Source organism: Microtus ochrogaster, chromosome 7 (assembly GCF_000317375.1).
Source record: "Microtus ochrogaster isolate Prairie Vole_2 chromosome 7, MicOch1.0, whole genome shotgun sequence".
Classification (NCBI taxonomy): Eukaryota; Metazoa; Chordata; class Mammalia; order Rodentia; family Cricetidae; genus Microtus; species Microtus ochrogaster.
This window is the reverse complement of record NC_022014.1, coordinates 71,792,222-71,797,436: the sequence shown is the minus strand read 5'-3', so window position 1 is coordinate 71,797,436 and position 5,215 is coordinate 71,792,222.

The window sequence follows — 5,215 nt, the reverse complement described above, 5'->3', positions numbered from 1 at the left end:
AGGAACTTAACCAGGTGGGGCAAGGGGAAAACAGGAACCAACAGAATGCTAGTCATCTGACTAGAAACTGAATGTGTCCCAGGAATAAGGGTTAAATGCTTGGTCATGCTGACCAGAAATTGTCCTCAAGAAGCACTCCAGGAATAAGGGAGGCCAGGGCCCTACAGAAGAGGCCGTATCCACTCCCGAGAAAGTTCCAGTACTTCTTTACTTTCTACTCCTTCACGGTCAGTGCTACTTTACTGGTTGGTCTTGTCAAAAACAACGTAATACCCACCTTCCCATTTCGAGTAGAAAAATTATATGTTACTTGAGACCCCTCTGGTTGGCATTTTGTTGGCTGAGGAGCTTGGAATTCACTGGAACCAAGGTTGTAGATCACTTTGAAAATTCTTGTTTGTTTAAATTTTTTTTCTATTTTAATTAGCTTACTAAGTAGTCTGTTTCCTGATGGCATTTCCATAATACTTTGTGATGTGGGATTCCCCTCTGTATGCTGTGAATATCACTGGTTAATAAAGGAACTGCTTTGGGCCTATAGCAGAGCTATGGGGGAATGGAGCTAGGTGGGAAGACTAAACTGAATGCTGGGAGAAAGGAGGCGGAGTCGGAGGGAAGCCATGTAGCCCTGCCAGAGATAGACGCCATAACTTTTCCCGGTAAGCCACAGCCTCATGGCAATACACAGATTAATAGAAATGGGTTAAATTAATATGTAAGAGTTAGCTAATAAGAAGCTAGAGCTAATGGGCCAAGCAGTGATTTAATTAATACAGTTTCTGTGTGATTATTTCGGGGCTAAGCGGCTGGGAACTAACTAGCGGCCTCCCCTTCTACAACTTAGTTTTAGTTGACTCTCCCCTGTACCCCTTCCTTTCTCCCGTCTCCCTAGCTCCCAGCCCCACTTAAACCTTTCCACTCCAGTATTCCCATTACCCCTTCCACTTCTGTATTACGTGTGTATTACCCTCCTGTTCTAGTCAGAGTTACTATCGCTATGATGACTGCTGTGACCAAAGCAACTTGGTGGTGGTGGTTTGAAAGAAAACGGCCCTAAAGCGAGTGGCACTGTTAGGAGGTATATGGCCTTGTTGGAGGAAGTGTGTCACTGTAGGTGGGCTCTGAGATTTTGGAAGCCCAAGCCAGGCCCAGTGGCTCTCTCTCTCTCCTGCTGCCTGTGGATCCAGATATAGAACTCTCAGCTACCTGTCCTGCACCTTATCTGCCTGCGTGTTGCCCTGATATTCACCATCCTAATAATGGACTAAACCTCTGAACCTGTAAGCCAGCCCCAATGAAATATTTTTCTTTATAAGAGTTGCCATGGTGTCTCTTCACAACAATAGAACAACGACTAAGACAGTCAGCTTTTGTTAATCTAAATAATCTTATAATCTTGGAAATTTATCAAAAATACCTTATTCATCAAACATGTTGTTCTTTATTTAAAAGTTTTACTCTTAGGACAAAAATCATCATGCAAAATCCATCCTAATCCAAAACATCTCGGAGACCTGCTGTGGCCTCCTTAGCCTAAAAAGGAGGCACAAGGATAAGCAGAGGGCTCAGCGGGATGACAAAGTGTTATGAGTGCTGCCTTAGTTGGTATCAAGATGGTGGTGAATTATCTGGCCTGCACTCTCTTTTCTTTTTTTTTTTTTTTTTTTTTTTTTTTTTTTTTTTTTTTTTGGTTTTTCGAGACAGGGTTTCTCTGCGGCTTTGTGCACTCTCTTTTCATGTTAGTAAAAGTGGCTGCCAGCCCCGAGGCTGCTTCCACTCTGATGTGGCCACCAGCCTGGACAGAGGCAAGCCACATGGCTACTATTTAAAAACAGCTGTTCCCTGAAATGGGGTTGAATTCAAGCTGCAGATGCAGTAGTAAATTTAGATTATCTTAGATAGAGATTTTTCAAGTACCAACCTTTTGTTAACTTTCCCTCCCTTCCTTCCTTCCTTCCTTCCTTCCTTCCTTCCTTCCTTCCTTCCTTCCTTCCTTCCTTCCTTTCTTCCTTCCTTCCTTCCTTCCTTCCTTTCTTTCTCTCTGAGGCAGGGTTCCTCCCAGGCTGGTCTCGAACTCAGAGATCTGCCTGCCTCTGCCCCCTGAGTGCTGGGACTAAAAAGTGTGCACCATCAACTGTTTGTTACAACTTTTAAATTAACGTTTGTTAGCCAGGAGGTGGTGGCACACGCCTTTAATCCCAGCACTCGGGAGCAGAGGCAGGCAGATCTCTGGGAGTTCGAGACCAGCCTGGTCTACAAGAGCTAGTTCCAGGACAGGCTCCAAAGCCACAGAGAAACCCTGTCTCAAAAAGCCAAAGAAAAAAAAAAATTAACATTTGTTACACATATTTTTAAACCTTATCAAGTGAATTTACAAAGCCTGAGATAAAGAGTTTATATAATAATCTTAAGGGATTTCTTTATGAGAGCAGAGAGAAAAGAAATAAAAGATAGAAAGAAGTAAAAAAGAGATAAAAGATTTTTAAGAGTGGAAAGTAGCCAGGAGGTGATGACCCATGCCTTTCTTTAATCCCAGCACTTGGGAGGGAGAGGCAGTCAAATCTCTGTGAGTTTGAGGCCAGCTGTATCAACAGGATGAGTTCCAGAACAGCCTAGACTATACAGAAAAATTCTGTCTTGAAAAGCCAAAATAAATAAATATAAATAAAATAAAAAGTAGAAAGAAAAAAAGCTAAGAAATAAGAGACTTTGGGGATCATTTGCTTGTGCAGAAGCTGTTAGTCTAAGAATCTGAAAATTGGGTGTGTCATTTTGTGGCCCTGGATCTGTATGGAGCCAAACCATTTGTGGTGAAGACATCGTGGCTTTATTGTAACCGCTAAGTCCGGGAATGAAAAGAGAAAGGTTTGCACACAGAACTCATCCAGAGGGAAGACTCCAACTCCAGAAGAGAGCTGAGAGACAGCGGGGACAAGGGTCACAAACAGGAATTTCACCAGAGGGAGGATTCCAATACTGTAGAGGTCCAGGAGGGCGCAAGGAGGAGACAGAGCCAGCAGCTCCTAGAAGGAGGTGAGTTAGCTCCAAGGAGGAGCTGAGAACCTGTGGGAGGTACAACAGGTGTTGGGGTGGAGTGGGGTGGTATGGAGAGAGAAGGGTTGTAACACCCGATTCTGTGTTACCCTCTCGGTACAGTTCGCGCGCCACTGTACCGTATGCGAGTCGGGCAAGGGCCTGGAGATTGAAAGAACACACAAGAGACCTGGGTCATTCGAAAGGAGATCAGCCTTTATTCAACCCTGGGGAAATCCTTATATACCTAGTTGCTGCACAAGGAATTCCTCCAGGCAGGTGGGAAATTGCCACACCCAAGATGGAGTAAAGGATGCCCTACAGCCAATCACCAGGCAGGGCAGAGGGAGCACAGGAACAAACAGAATGTTTTAGTTGGCTGACCAGAAACTGTCCTCAAGATGAACCCCAGGAGCAGGGGTAGACCCAGGCCCTACAAAGGATAAATGTCCTGGTGATAAGAATTTCAATCCTCAAGCAGGTTGAGAAACTTGTCAGAGAGAAATGTCCCAAATCACAGAGGAGAGGTGTCCTTTTCTACACAGTGTGGAACCTGGAGGGGAAAGGACCAACCCTAACACACCTGTGTGGCTTTCATAGCGATAGCAGGCTCCTGCAGCCAGCAAGCCCACAGAGAGACAAAGCAGGCAGCTCGAGGCTGACACTCACCCAGGAGATGAGAGAGAGAGCTGGTGGAGGCAGTGACAGCACCTGTCCACATCCTGGGTTCCAGAAGGTTGTAGCAGGCTCCCAGAGCCTGCCATCACTGTGGAGAAGCATAGCAGGTCAAGGCAAGAAGCCGCTGAAGAGGCAAACTCTAGAATTTGGAGTCAAATATGGAGGATGACAGAAGCCAGCAGAAACAAAGGATCCACATATATACCTTTGGAGAGACGAATCAGCAGCGGGTTCGGCTAGGAGGCAGGGGCCTCTTGACAAGGGCTTTATTTATGTCCACCCGGAAGGTTTCAGCATCAGATGTATGAAGTGAGGACGAGACCATTCCAAGGTATGGTTGAGAGGAAGGTTTTTATTGTAGCTTCGAGGGAGAGTACAGCCAGAGGCACTTGGAAGAGTCCAGAGCACATGACAGATTAGTAAGTTAAAACGTAGCCGTAGCCGGCAGACTGGACTTGGTGGGTGGGTGGGGGCAATCGAGAGAAAAGGAGCAAGAGAGGGGACTCAGAGAGAAAGACAAAAGAGGAACCAAGAGCCAAGTGCGTGCAGAGCTAAAAACGGCAGGGTTATAAGGGACTGAGAAAGTGAGGGACGGAATCCATGATGGAGAAGTTTAGGATAGGGGTGGGGTGGGAAAAGCTGAGAAGAACCACAGGTAGTTGTGAAACGGAGGAAGCCTGGGGACCAGCATGCACTTTGGCGTGCTAATAGGCACCGCAGAGAGTCAGCTGTCAGTACCCAGAAATAAATACCCACCATGAAAAGAGGGAAGTAAAGAAGCAAAAACCAAACCAAAACAAACAAACAAACAAACAAAAAAACCTATGGTGGACTTGAAATGAGGGAAAAAAAAGATTTTGGTCGTTTTTTTTTGAGTTATTTGTATATTCTATAGTAATCCTGTCAGGTGTACCGCTTGGCAAAAACTGCCCCCATTCTGTAGGCTGTATTTTGACCTGAAACTGAGAGAGAGCTTGAATTCTGGATCTCCTGCCTCTACCATCCAAATGCCAGGGTGTACTCCACCGTGGGCACCTGGTTTTGCTTACTTGAAATTTGAATGAAATTCATACACTAGCAATGCAGAAGCATACATGGGCAGCCCGTATTTGGCAGCCCTGGCTTTCGTGGTCTAAGTTGACGAGGACGACTGACCAGGTCTCCTCGAGTTTTGCATACTTAGGACTGTATTGTTTTTAACCTTACTTCGTTTTTGCGAGGCGGCACGGTATGAAATGCATACCGCCCGTTCAGAGAGGGTCCATGCGATCCTGTCTATCCTGTCTCAGCGGAACTAGTCATAGGCATGCAATTTGGCTGGGTCAGAGCGAAAACAGTACAATCCCATTAGAGAAGGGCCCAAGGAAAACCACCCCCAACGGCTTCGAAAAGGGTTTCACAAATGCAAATGCGGAACAATTTCGTGAGAAATTCACTTAAAAAAAAAAAAACAACCAAGCACAAAGGCATCATGTGATCGGATAGGTCCTTGCAAGGACTGGAC